This window comes from Mastigoproctus giganteus, chromosome 12 (assembly GCF_048544385.1).
Source record: "Mastigoproctus giganteus isolate SK-2022 chromosome 12, ASM4854438v1, whole genome shotgun sequence".
In the NCBI taxonomy this organism is placed as follows: Eukaryota; Metazoa; Arthropoda; class Arachnida; order Uropygi; family Thelyphonidae; genus Mastigoproctus; species Mastigoproctus giganteus.
The window spans coordinates 2,271,443-2,287,926 of NC_143586.1; the positions used below are offsets into that span (position 1 = coordinate 2,271,443).

Sequence of the window (16,484 nt, forward strand, 5' to 3'; positions counted from 1 at the left end):
GATTGCTCTTTTAGACTACTATGCTAATAAATAATGTCATCTTAATCCTTGATTCACTTTATGGTCATTGCATCAGTTTTTTTCTCCCTTTTTCATTCTTAGCAAGTACAGGTCACTGTTGAAAAAAAGCCGTGAATTAGGGTTGAATTTGAAAGTGTCTGCAATTCTGCCCAGACACGATAGGAGGGAGTATATGATGAGAGCCTTGTCGATCAATTCGGAGGGATTGTGCAAGGCTCAAGGGGTAGAATTTTTTTCAGCCTGGACTGTACTTGTTAACAGGAGAGATTGCTTCTACAGGGATGGGATACACTTAAATAGAAAGGGTGCAAGAATTTTTGCTGATGCTGTCGAGGCAATGTTAGGAGGGTCGGAAAACTGCTAGTTGGGGGGGATACAAGGACTAATAAATTAACAGTAGCCACTGGCAGAGGTGGAAGTGATTCTTGCACTGCTTCTATTGAAATGAGCAGAAGCCTGAAAAACAAGATGCAGGATATTTCAGAGACTGCTGGGAGTCATTGCGGTACAAGTAAACAGATGGGTTATGTTAGGGTAGCTAGGAATAGAAACAGGTGCATGTATACCTGCGTGTACACCAATGCTAGGAGTTTGGTAAATAAATTTGATGAATTTGAGGTATTGCTCAAAACATCAAAGGCAGATATTGTTGGGATATCAGAGACGTGGTGTCACACAGATATAAGGAATGCGGAACTGGAATTTTGGGGAATACAATGTGTATAGAAAGGATAGACAGGACAGGAGGGGAGGAGGGGTTATGCTATTAGTTAAGAAACACATAAAATCCAAGGAAGTGAAGCCAGTCGACATCGATGGACAGGGCAGTGTCGAGTCAGTTTGGTGTGACTTAAGCATAGGGAAATCAAAATTGAGAGTAGGAATGTGCTATAGGCCTAATGACTCTGATGAGTATAATAAGATATTGTACAGGGAAATAGTGGGCCAGTAAATCAGAGAGTCTTATAATGGGGGATTTTAATTTCTCAGATATTGACTGGAATTTGTGGGTTGGTCACTCACACACTAGCAAGGCTTTTGTGGATTTATTGGATGATTGTTTTCTACATCAGCATGTTCGTACAGCAACAAGAGGGAGCAATACTCTTGATCTGATTATCAGTAGTGATTCTTCATGCATTAAGAATCTGCAGATAAATGAACCACTAGGTGGCAGTGATCACAGTGTGTTGAAGTGGGATTTACTCAAGGAGGTAACTACCATCAGAGGTAAAGGGAAGGGTTTTTGTTTTCATAAAGGCGCCTATGATGGTCTGAGACAGTATTTAAATTCTATACAGTGGGACCAACTGATGATGTTACCAACAGCAAACTCAAAATGGGAAGCATTCAAGGAACTAATCTTGGAAGCTACCAGGCTTTACATACCAACTAAGAAATATTGTTCAAGGTTTAGGCCTAAATGGTTGTCAGATGAACTAATGAGACATGTGGCAGAGAAGAAAAATGCATGGAATACATACAAATTAATGGGTGACACGGAAGCCTATGAAAGATATAAGTTGGTCTGTAACCAAGTCACAAAGGAGATTAGGCAGGCAAGGCAGACTACAAAAGATCCTTGGCAAAGGATGCAAAGAAAAACATAAAAGAGTTCTTTACCTATTTAAACTCAAGAAGGAAAGGGATGAATCAGATTGGTCCACTGGATATTGATGGTTCAACAGTTGAGGATCCTGCTCAGGTGGCTAACAATCTAAACGAGTATTTTGCATCTACATTCACGCATGAGGAGTTATTCAGGAAGGAGAATGACGTAGGTAAAGTAAACATTAGCAGTGAGCTAGATGATTTTGTAATAACTGAGAAGAAAGTTGAGGAGAGATTGTTGAGGATAAACATAAAAAAGGCACCTGGGGTGGATGGGATCTATCCAGTTATATTAAAGGAGGCAGCAAAGGAAGTAAGCAAACCCCTAGCCATAATTATGAGAGCTTCTTTGGACTCAGGGGAGGTACCCATAGACTGGAGATGTGCAAATGTAACCCCAATTCACAAAGGAGGATCAAAGGCTGACACAAGTAATTATAGACCTGTTAGTTTAGCTTCTGTTCCAGGTAAATTAATGGAGGCACTAGTTAAAGAAGCACTGCAGGATCATCTAGACAAGAATTCAGTTATAGCTCAGACGCAGCATGGTTTTGTTAAGGGCAGGTCTTGCCTGACCAATTTGATTGGATACTATGATGTAGTCACAAAATAACTGGATGCAGGGAATAACTTTGATATTATATATTTGGATCTTAGAAAGGCTTTTGATACTGTTGCACATGGAAGACTGCTGCACAAATTGGGGCAGTGTGGCATTGGAGGCAAATTGCTTCTATGGATAAAGGGATGGTTGAAGGGGAGAAGACAGAGAGTGGTAATCAATGGACACTGCTCTTCGTGGACTAATAGGATTATTGGAGTCCCCAGGGTTCAATGTTAGGTCCATTGTTGTTTACTGTATTCATCAATTATATTGATGATGATATATCAGGCTAAAGTCGAAGTTTGCAGATGATACAGAGGTCGGCAGGGTGTTAATGACACAAATGACAGTACGCTGCTGCAACAGGATCTAGAAAAGTTGTGCAGATGGGCTGAGAGTTGGCAACCGAAGTTTAACATTGACAACTGTAAAGTACTACATATGGGAAGCAGTAACCCCAGGGTAACGTATCAACTCTGTGGTACTACACTGACAGTGGTAGAGAGTGAAATCGACCTGGGGGTAATTGTGCAGGCAGATATGAAGTTCTCTGAGCAGTGCAGATGAGCTGCAAGAGTAGCTCATGGTGTCTTGTCAATGATATACAGGAATTTTTCTAGCAGGGATAAGGAGGTGATTATTCCCTTGTATAAGGCAATGGTTAGGCCACATCTTGAGTACTGTATACAGGTCTGGAGGCGTCATTTCAAGAAGGATGTAGAGCTGCTGGAACGGGTACAGAGAAGGGCAACAAGATTAGTGAATGGAATAAAGGGTTGCTCTTACGAAGAAAGGCTTAAGTTTTGCAAATTACAGTCTGGAGACTAGGCACCGGCGAGGTGATCTGATAGAGGTGTATAAGGCTTTGAATGGTTTGAGCATGCTCAATGCCAATGGGATTCTTCATCTTGCTCAGAATAATCACCTCAGAGGGCATAAATTCAAATTGAGGAAGGACGGATGTCGGATAGATGTGCGGAAATTTGCCTTTGGCCAGCGGGTGGTTGGTTGGTGGAACCGACTTCCATCACTTGTTCTTGAAGTTGATAGCCTAAACAAATTTAAGGCTGAACTGGACAGGTATTTCGAACGAACGGAGGGGTGAAATGGGAGTGGTGTGTGTTTTTTTTTTTTTTTTTGGCTGATGCTGAATAAGCTTGCTTTCTTGCATCATATGCCTCTACTAATGCTAATGCTAAAGTTACTGAATATTAGTGTGATCTCATAGCATTGAAAATTGAAATATCCCAAATACTTCATGAGTTGTTTTAATATATATTGATGTTTGTTAGACCAGGATTCAGTCTGGAGTATCAATATTACTTTTTTTATGGTTCTAATGCAAGCTGTTAGGTTATAAAATTTGTTGTGCAAAAAGAAAGATACTGAATTACCATTCATTTTATGAAAAAACTTTTAATTACATAAACTTTTCTGCATAATTTTTGTCTTCAGCTTCTGCATGTTGTATCAGGAAAGATTATGAAATGTCATCATCAGGATTACCTATTTAGTTATAGTGAAGATCTGTTTAAAGATGGTTTTGAAGTTTCCTATATTTGGGACAAAGAAGCAATGTAAAAATTTATGCCACAACTTCTATACCTTGAAAAATACAGAGTTGAGTAACAAATGTAAGATATGAAATTCCAAGATGTTCTTTGCTCGCTACAATAAATTATTAACATAATAAATATTGAGTTGTGAATTCGTAATTATTTTTTTTATTTTCACGTAAGCTAAAATAAGAACTGTTGTGAATCCTTTAAAACTTGAACATCCTGAGCTGGATATCGTCATTCTTCTCTTTCTTGGTGATTCCTTTCTACTTCTCTCTCTCTCTCTCTCTCAGATTAACTTGGGATTTTTTTTTTTTTGGCTAGTGCAGCATAAGCCTCAGGCTTCTTTGCACCATATGGCTAATAATAATAATAATAATAATAATACATGCGTCAAGTTAGTGGTAATATGCACATAGGGTAGGCAGGAGATATTTCCCTTCAGTACTGCATACATCAATTATGTTTGATACTTTTATTACATTTAATTGGGTAATTAAAATTGTGAAGAAATTTTGTATTTGTAGTTTATAAAATCATATATTGGTATATTCACACTGAAACAAAATAAAAAATTGGCTAAACTTTGAAATATGGTATAATGAAAAATGAAGTTTACTGTGATAATAACATTAATGGTTATTAAATAAAGAAAGGTAATTCTTTTTTGTATAAAATATTTCATTTTTTTCGGTCAAGCACATTCAAACTGCACAATTTACTTACAACACATCCCCAAAAGAGAAATATTTCCATGATTGTTTTCTATAATTCCATGATTAATATTAAAAAAATTCAAATATATATTGTAGCTGCCTTCTAATTTGATTGGAGAAGGACATTACATAGTAGTACTATTAAGTTAGTTTTAAGGAATTACACTTTTCACTTATTGGTAACTCAAGGTGAAATTTTTTAAAATTTTTGGTACCGTCAGACTCTGTATCTAAGTTAAAAATTATATTTTACAGAATTTTATGGAAGGGCTAGTGATTAAAATGGGCTGGTGTATGTATGTATGATCAAAATGGGCTGGTGTATGTATGTTTTAAATACCAAAGCAATGAAGGCTACGAGGCAGCAGTAGTATGTGTCTGTTAATTGAATATATTCTGTTATCGATTTGCCTGTTGGCTATATGAAAAACACAATCTTCCAGAAGATAAAACTATGTAGCCCTCACCTGAGACAGATTAATTCAGCCATATTTTGCATATAAAAATTCCTCCCGTCATTGACTGCATTTGGACCTAGGTCTTTACTACCCAATGTTGGAAAGACAGTGATTATATCCATTGTGCAATCTCTGAGAGCTAGAATCTGCTGGGGTTACAAGTAGGCTCCCTTGGGAAATGCTGGTTGGAATAGTCATGTTTATGATTTTCTTAAATGACATTGGCAAAAAAAATACATGGCATGATGTGAAAATAGTAGTAGTAGTAGTAGTGGCATGTGATGCAAGAAAGCAAATGTATGAGCTTATGCAGCATCAGCCAAAAAAAAAAAAAAAAAAAATCCCACCATTCCCTCCAAATGCCTGTCCAGTTCCTCCTTAAATTTATTCAACCTATCAACTTCCACAACAACAGATGGAAGTTTGTTCCAGCAATTAACCACCCGCTGGCTAAAGGCAAATTTCCGCACAAAATTGGAGTGGTTAAAGTTTAGCACACACATAGTTCTCCTTTTGGATGACTTGATGTTGCCAAAGGCAAATTCTAAGTGGGAAGCATTCAAGGAAGTAATCTTGGAAGCTACTAGACCTTTTGTTCCAACTAAGAAATATTATTCTAGGTTTAGGCCCAAATGGATGTCAGATGAACTAATGACACTTCTGGCAGAGAGAAAAATGCATGGGATACATATAAATTATCAGGCAACACAAAAGCCTATGGTTTATATAAGCTAATCTGTAATCAGGTCACAGAGGAGGTTAGGCAAGCAAAAGAAGATTATGAGAAATCTTTGGCAATGGATGTAAAGAAAAACAGCAAAGACTTCTTTACTTATATAAACTCTAAAAGGAAGGGGATGAATCAGAGTGGTTCACTTGATATCAATGGTTTGACTGTAGATGATCATTCTCAGATAGCTGCCAAACTAAATGAGTATTTTGCATCTACATTCACACATGAGGAGCCATTCAAGGAGGAGAGGACCAGATGTTTATCAAAGTCTAACAGGGAATTAAATAAATGATTTTGTAATAACTGAGAGCAAAGTGAAGAACAGAGGAAAGGCACCTGGGGTGGATGGGATCTATCCAGTTATATAGGGTGGCCACTGAAAGACTCAAGGGTTTGAAAAAGTCATAACTTGTTCATTTTTAATCTGTTTTATTTTCTTTTTTTACAGGTTATAGAGCATCCCTTGGAAAAAGTCATAACTTGTTCATTTTTAATCTGTTTTATTTTCTTTTTTTACAGGTCATAGAGCATCCCTTGGAGATTAAAATGTGGCCACTGAAGGACTGACCACCCTTTCAGAATATTCTGAAGTGATGTTCTGGCGATGCCTAGTTCAGCAGAGCGACGATGGGTAGAGTCAGATGGATCCTCAAGGACATTCTGCCATACAGCTTCCACCACTGCGTCAGTGCGCACAGTGCACTTAGGACCTCTTCCCGGAAGATTGCCGATTGATCCAGTTCTTTCAAACCGGGCAATTAGGTTCCGAATCATGTTATTGCTAGGAGGACTTTAAAATGTTGCGGGTATTTTCTCTGAGTTTCAATAATCGATCTTTCACTGGAATAGAAAAACCCAACGAGTTTTACTCGTTGCTGGACATCATACGTAGCCATTTTAATCTCCAAGGGATGCTCGATAACCTGTAAAAAAAGAAAATAAAAAAGATTAAAAATGAACAAGTTATGACTTTTTCAAACCCTTCAGTCTTTCAGTGGCCATCCTGTATTAAAGGAGGTGGCAAAGGGAGTAAGCAAGCCCTCAGCCATAATTATGAGAGCTTCTTTAGACTCGGGGGAGGTTCCCATGGACTGGAGGTGTGCAAATGTATCACCAATTCACAAAGGGGGATCAAAGGATGACATGAGTAATTACAGACCTGTTGTTATATACCTGTTATGTTCTGGAGAAAATAATGGAGTCACTGGTTAAAGAAGCATTGCAGGATCATCTAGACAAGACAACAGTAATAATTTAGATACAGCATGGGTTTGTTAAGGGAAAGGCTTGTCTGACCAATTTGATTGGATACTATAATGTTGTCACAAAGGAACTGAATGTCAAAAATAATTTTGATATCATATACTTGGATTTCAAGAAAGCTTTTCATACTGTTGCACATGGAAGATTGATGTACAAATTGGAACAGTATGGCATTAAGGGCAAGTTGCTACAATGGATAAAAGGAAGGTTGAGTGGGAGAAGACAAAGAGTGGTAATCAATGGGTACTGATCTTTGTGGACTAAAGTTGTTAGTGATGTCCCAGAGTTTTGGTGTTAGGCCGATTGTTGTTTTGTATATTTATCAATGATATTGATGAAGTTCTATCAAGCTTAATGTCCAGTTTTCAGATGATACAAAGGTTGAGAGGATTGTTAATAACATTATGGTTATTAACCATACTGTTATTAACAATCCAACAGGATCTGGAAAAGTTGGGCAGATATGCTGAGAAGTGGCAACTGTAGTTTAACATTGAAAAATGCAAATTATTGCATATAGGCAGCAGTAATCCCAGAGAATTGTACCAACTGGGTTGTGTTACACTCAGGGTAGTGGAGAATGAAAGAGACCTGGCATTAATTGTGCAGTCAGATATGGAGTTTTCTGATCAGTGCGGACAGGCTGCCAGATTGGGTCATGGGGTTTTGTCAATGATATACAGGAATTTTGCAAGTAGGAATAAGGAGGTGATTATTCCCTTGTATAAGGCAATGGTCAGGCCACATCTTGAGTACTGCGTACAGGTCTGGAAGCCTTATCTTAGGAAGGATGTAGAAGTTCTGTAAATTGTGGCATCTGGAGACCAGGAACCTGCGAAGCGATCTGATTGATGTGTATATGGCCTTGAATGGATTAAGCAGGCTGAATGTTGATGGGATTCTTCCTCTTGCTTAGATTGCAAACCTGAGCGGACATAAACTGAAATTGAGGAAAGACAGTTGATGAATAGTTGTGCAGAAATTTACCTTTAGTCAGCGGGGTAGTTGATTGCTTGAACAAACTTCCATCTGTTGTTGTGGAAGTTGATAGCTTAAATAAATTCTAGGCAGAACTAGACAAACATTTGGAATGAAAGGATGGGTGAAATGGGAAGGTTTTTTTTTTTTTTTTTTTTTTTTATCTTTTTTTGGCTGATTCTGTATAAGTTTGCTTTCTTGCATCCCATGCCTCTGCTAAATTTAATATTTCCACATTTTAATATTTCAGTTATGTTATTTGGGAAGTGACAACCTCAAAATAATATATACACTTGAGCAGATAAATTAAAAATGATAAAGAAGGAAAGGAATTTCTGGGTACAATAAATGCAGATATGAAGTGCTCTGAGCATTATCTACAGTTGACAGAATGATATGATATCATTTTAGTGATTTATCAAGAAACTGTTTCTGGAGAAGGGAGAGTATAATTCTGCTCTGTTAGGCAATGGTGAGATTGCACTCCCCAGTTAAATATGACACAGACCTTGAAAAAGGTCCAAAGACAGGTAAATGTGTCTTTGGACCAAATGGGTTCCCAAACAAGAAGAGATTGAGTATGTAAACCACAGAGATTGATTATGAAATGCTTTTAGAGGGAGATCAATAAAATCTATGAATGTGGTATTAAGTGGATAATTGAACAGCATAAATTAACTATAGGATAAGAACCTCCAATAATTATACACTTAATTATTGGAGGTTCTCCTTTGACCAGTGGGCTGTTAATCACTAAAATAAGTTGCCTCCATTTGCAGTTCTCTTGGGGAAATTTACAGAGGTGTGGCCCACACATTGGTTTTTTTTATTTATTTATTTTTGGTGAAATCCCCAAAAATGAAAGTATTAGAAGTGATAGTATTCCACTGTGCATGTGCTGAACATCGAGAAGACAGAAGCTACTAGCATTAGACTTGAATTCCTGTAGATTGTAATTTTCATAAAACATATATGAAGGAAGGTTCTTCCAGAAATCAGAAGTTTTAGTGTTAATAAGAAAGAGAAAAACTTGATTCTATGAGTTTGGAGATGGATGTTGACTGGTTTTGAAGACAGTGGAGGAATCGCAGGCCATTTCATAAGTCAGTGCCCATGGAAGTATCTACAGAAAAGGCATACAGCAAAAATTAGTCTATGTATGAGACAGTGTGGGGAGAAATTTTGTAAGAGACTAACGTTAATTAACCTGACTTCTCTGTTTGAATACTTGTGAATATTTGATTAGAAGAAATAATACTGAGTGAAAAAAAAAAAAAAACCCAATTTTTTAGATGCAGTGGAACTGATATTTGTGATGTGTGCTTGTACCAAGAGAGATTGGAAGTTAGAAAAATCTTTAATAGAGATATGCAATCCTCTTTAGAAATGTGAGTGTCATAAAAGATGATCGTAGGAGCAGATTTTTGTGAGAAATAAGATAGGACTATGTTTTAGAAGGATTGAAGTTAGCTAATTTTTCCTTGCTCTGTTGGAGAATCGCCTCCAGATCAGCATTTGGAAAACAGGTGGTGGATATTTAAGAAGTTGCTGTTTGTGTCAGGTAAGGTTTCTGAAACTGGAAATGGATTACAATGTGCTGTCATCAGCAAAATTGTGGAGAGGATTTCCAGTCAGTGGAAGAAAGTCATTAATATACAAAAGAAAAAGAGTTGGAAGAAGCTTTACTAAATTCAGTTCTGTTTTTATAAAAAAAGATTGTGTAATGACATGTCTTTTTGTGCTGAAAACCTGAAACTTCTTAAATAAATCTAATCTGTAGTGTGTTACTTATAGTCCCACAGGTTTCAATGATATTCTCCTTACTGTTTTCATTATTTATAAAAAATATTAATGAAGTCATATGAAGTGTATTGTCTAAGTTTTCAAATGAAGAAAAGGTTGGCAGGGTGGTTGACAACAGGAATCAAGATAATCCTACTAAAACACTTAGAAAGATTATTCTGAGCAAGAGGAAGAATCCCATCGACATTGAGCATGCTCAAACCATTCAAGGCTTTATACACCTCTATCAGATCACCTCGACGATGCCTAGTCTCCAGACACTGTAATTTGAAACACTTAAGCCTTTCTTTCTAAGAGCAACCCTTTGTTCCATTCACTAATCTTGTTGCCCTTCTCTGTACTCATTCCAGCAGCTCTACATCCTTCTTGAAATGAGGTCTCCAGACCTGTATACAGTACTCAAGGTGTGGCCTGACCATTGCCTTATACAAGGGAATAATCACCTCCTATTATCCCTGCTAGAAAAATTCCTGTATATCATTGACAAGACACCATGAGCTACTCTTGAAGACAGTCTGCACTGCTCAGAGAACTTCATATCTGTCTGCACAATTACCCCCAGGTCCTTTTCATTCTCTGCCACTGTCAGTATAGTACCACAGAGTTGATACATTGCTCTGGGGTTACTGTTTCCCATATGTAACACTTTACATTTACATTTGTCAATGTTAAACTTCATTTGCCACCTCTCAGCCCATCTGCTCAATCTTTCCAGATCCTGTTGCAGCAGCATAGTGTCAGTAGCGTCCTTAACAACCCTCTCAACCTTTGTATCATCTGCAGACTTGGACATTAAGCTTGATATACCATCATCAGTATTATTTATAAATACAGAAAACAACAATGGACCCAACACTGAATCCCGAGGAACTCCACTAATAACATTAGTCCACGATGAGCAGTGTCCATTGATTACCATCCTCGGTCTTGTCCCCCTCAACCATCCCTTTATGGGCGCCTCCGTAGCCAGGTGGGGAGCAGCAGCAGTGCATAGCACACGCTCTTTGATTAGACCGGAGTTCGAGCCCGTCACCACCAAATATGGACGATGCGGAAAGGTCAGGGAATGACCACCGCATAATCGTGGAGCAATATGGCCTAAGTTGCTAATGCTCCTAAAAACCAAATAACAAATAACCAACCCTTTATCCATAGCAGCAATTTGCCTCCAATACCATACTGCTCCAATTTGTGTAGCAGTCTTCCATGTGCAACAGTATCAAAAGGCTTTCTAAGATTCAAGTATATAATATCAAAGTTATTCCCTGCATGCAATTCTTTTGTGACTGCGTCATAGTATCCAATCAAATTGGTCAGGCAAGACCTTAACAAAATCATGCTGTGCCCGAGCTATAACTGAAGTCTTGTCTAGATGATCCTGCAGAGCTTCTTTAACCATTTCCTCCATTAATTTTCCTGGAACAGAAGTTAAACTCACAGGTCTATAATTACTTGTGTCAGCCTTTTATCCTCCTTTGTGAATTGGGGGTCACATTTGCACATCTCCAGTCTATGGGTACCTCCCCTGAGTCCAAAGAATCTCTCATAATTATGGCTAAGGGTTTACTTACTTCCTTTGCTGCCTCCTTTAATATAACTGGATAGATCCCATCCACCTGGGTGTCTTTTTTATGTTTATCCTCAACAATTTCTACTCCGCTTTCCTCTCAGTTATTACAAAATCATCTAGCTCACTGTCAGAATTTACTTCACCTCTGGCATTCCCCTTCCTGAATAACTCCTCATCTGTGAATGTAGATGCAAAATACTTGTTTAGTTTGTTAGCCACCTGAGCAGGATCCTCAACTGTTGAACCATCAATATCCAGTGGACCATTCTGATTCATCCCTTTCCTTCTAGAATATATATAGGTAAAGAACTCTTTTCTGTTTTTCTTTGCATCCTTTGCCAAGGATTTCTCATAATCTGCCTTTGCCTGCCTAATCTCCTTTGTGATTTGGTTATAGACCAGCTTATATCTATCATAGGCTTCCATGTCACCCATTAATTTATGTATCCCATACATTTTTCTACATTTTTCTTCTCTGCCATGTCTCATTAGTTCATCTGACATCCATTTACGCCTAAACCTTGAACAGTATTTCTTAGTTGGTATGTAAAGCCTAGTAGCTTTCAAGATAAGTTCTTTGAATGCTTCTCATTTTGAATTTGCTGTTGGTAACATCATTAGTTGGTCCCACTGTATAGAATTTAAATACTGTCTTAGACCATCATAGTCGCCTTTATGAAAGCAATAACCCTTCCCTTTACCCCCGATGGTAGTTACCTCTTTGAGTAAATCCCACTTCAGCACAGTGTGATCACTTCCACCTAGTGATTTCTTTATCTGTAGATTCTCAATGCATGAAGAACCACTACTGGTGATCAGATCTAGAATATTACTCCCTCTAATTGCCTCCCGAACATGCTGATGTAGAAAACAATCATCCAATAAATCCACAAAAGCCTTGCTAATGTGTGTGACCAACCCACAAATTCCAGTCAATATCTGGGAAATTGAAATCCCCCATTAGAAAACTCTCTGATTTACTGGCCCACTCTATTTCCTTGTATAGTTTCTTATTATACTCATCAGAGTCATTAGGCCTATAGCACACTCCTACTCTCAGTTTTGATCTCCCAATGCTTAGGTCACACCAAACTGACTCGACACTGCACTGTCCAGCGATGTCAACTGGCTTCCTTGGATTTTGTGTTTCTTAGCTAATAGTATAACCCCTCCTCCCTTCCTATCCTGTCTATCCTTTCTGTACACATTGTACTCCCCAAATTCCATTTCTGCATTTCTTATATCTGTGTGACACCACGTCACTGATATCCCAACAATATCTGCCTCTGATGTTTTGAGCAATACCGCAAATTCATGAAATTTATTTACCAAACTCCTAGCATTAGTGTGCATGCAAGTATACATGCACCTGTTCTTAGCTACCCTAACACAACCCATGTGTTTACTTGTACCGCAATGGCTCCCAGCAGTCTCTGAAATATCCTGCATCTTATTTTCCAGGCTGCTGCTCATTCTAATTGATGCTGTGCAAAAATCACTTTCACCTCTGCCAGTGGCTACGGTTAATCTATTAGTCCTTGTATTCCTCCAAGCTAGCAGTTTTCCGATCCACTTAACACTGCCTCGATAGCATCAGCAAATATTCTTGCACCCTTTGTTAGGATCAAGATTCGTCAGAATCGTTCTGACATCCTTTTGACAGAAGACCACAGGAGGCATCGAATGGAGCGTGTTGGGAATGGTGGGAGGTGTTTACCATGATCATTAATACATGAGTTGGAAGAAAAATGGGATGATAGCAGTCAGCTTTATCCTTGGCTGAAGTGACAACAGAACCATCTGGTTTTGAGATAGGTGGGAGCAGAGATAGGCAAAAGTTACGGCCAAAAGCTTTGGCAATAGACTAGAATGTTCGGCTGCCATTATGGCAAGAAGCAAGTTTTCTACTCTTAGTCTGTTCAAAATACAGTTTGGACTGATTAACAATTGTTGTTTACTTTGGTGTAGGTAGAAAATGACACTGAAGAATTGGAAACAAGCCAATTACGATATGCAACATTCTTCTCTTAAACAGCCTTAGCACATTTATTGGAAACCAAGCTTTAGATAAAGGACCAGATTTTAAAGTAGAGTGTGGAATAAAGGATTCCACACTCTACTCTTAGTCTGTTCAAAATACAGTTTGGACTGATTAACAATTGTTGTTTACTTTGGTGTAGGTAGAAAATGACACTGAAGAATTGGAAACAAGCCAATTACGATATGCAACATTCTTCTCTTAAACAGCCTTAGCACATTTATTGGAAACCAAGCTTTAGATAAAGGACCAGATTTTAAAGTAGAGTGTGGAATAAAGGATTCCATTCATACAAGAACAATTTCACTGACATGATCTGAACAAATGTTGACATCAGAAGTTTTGAAACAATAATCCGACCAAGGAAAAGAAGCAAAGAAATGTCGCAGGTTATCTCATTTGCATTCTTGTAATGCCAAACAACACGAGGTTTGGAATAGCCATGAGATAAAGGCTCCATTGGAGAAGAGACAATCACCAAGTTGTGATCTGAAGTGCCTAAAGGATCTCTCACTTCGACCGTGTACTTAGAAGGGTTGATTGTGAGAAAACGATCAAGCGTGTTGGCTGTATTCTTGTACGTAAATGAAGAATCTCTGCAAGGTCATTAGTAATTGCAGAAGCCTCAAATCTCGACCAGCTGGGTCGGTGTGACTAGAGAACTAAAGCCAGATGGAGTTGCGAACATTAAAATCACCAAGGAAAATTACCTCACTGTTAGGGAAGTTAGATTGGATAAAGTCGAGTTGCGAGAGACGATGTCAAAGAGCTCCATGTGATTAGTGGAGTTGGAAGAACAGTAGTGACAACAGATGAATTTGACACAATGAGGTAGTGAGATTTTAAGCCACAGAAGATCGAAAAGAGGAGATTCCAAATTACCAAGTTTCTTACAGGGAATATCGGAACGGACATATGCACAAGTACCACCTTTAAATAAATAATAATACTTGTATATATATGATAAAGTGACCAGATCTTTAGTATTCCAATGCGGAATATCTAGGGGGATTTCAACCCCCCACTTGAACACATTTTTTTTTAAGTTTTGTATAAAAAAAATATTCACATACACTCTAAATCACAATAAAATTTATTAGTATTAGTAGTAGCAATTGTTTCAAGAAAGCAAGTTTATACGGCATTAGCTATATACACTGAGTGATCATTTGGCTGATAATAGTATTGAGAACATCATTGTTTGTTTTAAGCCATTATGAACTTATGTTCATAATGGCTTAAAACACTATATTAATGCAAATATGCACTATATTTGCAGACCCTGCAACAGGATCTGGAAAGGTTGAGCAGATGGGCTGAGAGGTGACAAATGTAAAGTACTACATATGGGAAACAGTAACCCCAGAGTAATGTATCAACTGTGTGGTACTGCACTGACAGTGGTAGAAAACGAAAAGGAACTGGGGGTAATTGTGCAGGCAGATATGAAGTTTTCGAGCAGTGCAGATGGGCTGCAAGAGTAGCTCCTGGTGTCTTGCCAATGATATACAGGAATTTTTCTAGCAGGGATAAGGAGGTGATTAATCCCTTGTATTAGGCAATGGTCAGGTCATACCTTGAGTACTGTATACAGGTCTGGAGGCCTCATTCCAAGAAGGATGTAGAGCTGCTTGAACAAGTACAGAGAAGGGCAACAAGATTAGTGAATGGAAGAAAGGGTTGCTCTTACGAAGAAAGGCTTAAGTTTTGCAAATTACAGTGTCTGGAGACTAGGCACCAGCGAGGTGATCTGATAGAGGTGTATAAAGCCTTGAATGGTTTGAGCATGCTCAATGCTGATGGGATTTTTCCTCTCGCTCAGAATAATCACCTGAGAGGGCATAATTTCAAATTGAGGAAAGACAGATGTAGGATAGATGTGCGGAAATTTGCCTTTAGCCAGCAGGTAGTTGGTTGGTGGAACAGACTTCCGTCCCTCGTTGTGGAAGTTGATAGCCTAAATAAATTTAAGGTTCAGCTGGACAGGTATTTCAAATGAACGGAGGGGTGAAATAGGAGTGGTGTTTTTTTTTTTTTTTTTGGTTGATCTGCATAAGCTTGCTTGCTTTCTTGCATCATAAGCTCTACTAATGCTAATGTTATTGTTATATTAACCTTGTAAACACAGGAAAATAACAAGTTCAGAAGATATATGCCAACTGGACAGTATGGCAGCCTTTACACCAAAAAAGCCTAATTGACAAAGGTTGCTTTGGTATTTAAAAAAAAAAAAAAAAAAAAATTCTTGGACAAGGGCTGTATTTAGGGAAATACCGAAATTTGGCTGCTGTATAGCACACAGGACATGGATTGTTTTTGTGACTGACAATGCAACCTAGCTGTATCTCATTAGCTACCAGATTCCATTGTTTACTCGATTTCATAATTTCTTAACAGGACGGGTTTTGTTTTGAATCCCTCAATTGTCACATCACACCCAGAAACCACACTTCTGCAGAAGACAAAGCCCATTGAAGATGAGCTATTTTCTTCCTGGGATATGCTGTGGTCACTTCTTATGTGGTTTGGTGTCCCATTTTCCTTCCAGCTCATGTATTAATGATCTTGGAAAAACACCTCCCACCATTCCTAACACGCTCCATTCAATGCCTTCTGTGGTCTTCCGTCAAAAGGATATCAGAAGGATTTTGATGACTCTTGATGCTAAGAAAGCTCCAGGTCCTGATGGTATTTCTCCACTTGTTCTCAAAACCTGTGCTCCTGAACTTACTCCTATTCTTTGCCGCCTTTTTTCACTTTCTTATTCCAAAGGTGTTTTCCTTCTGCTTGGAAATTTGCTCATATCCAGCCAGTACCTAAAAAGGGGTGACAAATCCCTCCCATCCAATTATCGTCCTATTGCAATTACTTCTACTCTTTCTAAAGTAATGGAGAAATCAATTAACCGGCAACTCTTAAACTACCTAGAAACCTTCCGTCTGATCAACGATCGCCAGTATGGATTCCGTCAGTGTCGATCCACTGGTGATATTCTGGCTTATGTTACCCATTTATGGACTAATTAAATGGAAAGGTTCGGCGAAACACAAGTAGTTGCTCTCGACATCTCAAAGGCTTTTGATCGTGTTTGGCATAAAGGTCTTCTAAAAAAGCTTCCATCTTATGGTTT

General features: G+C 38.3%; 1 protein-coding gene across 1 annotated transcript in view; it reads left to right on the forward strand.

Annotated features, from left to right (window-relative positions):
• The window catches only part of l(2)k14505 (ATP synthase mitochondrial F1 complex assembly factor 2 homolog l(2)k14505), a 149,795-nt gene extending 143,270 nt beyond the window's left edge, over positions 1 to 6,525 (forward strand). The window contains exon 8 of the mRNA XM_090386193.1: positions 6,222 to 6,525. The gene's annotated coding sequence lies outside the window, so the exon portion shown is untranslated. The remainder of the gene's footprint in view (positions 1 to 6,221) is intronic.
• Positions 6,526 to 16,484: the final 9,959 nt, after the last annotated feature.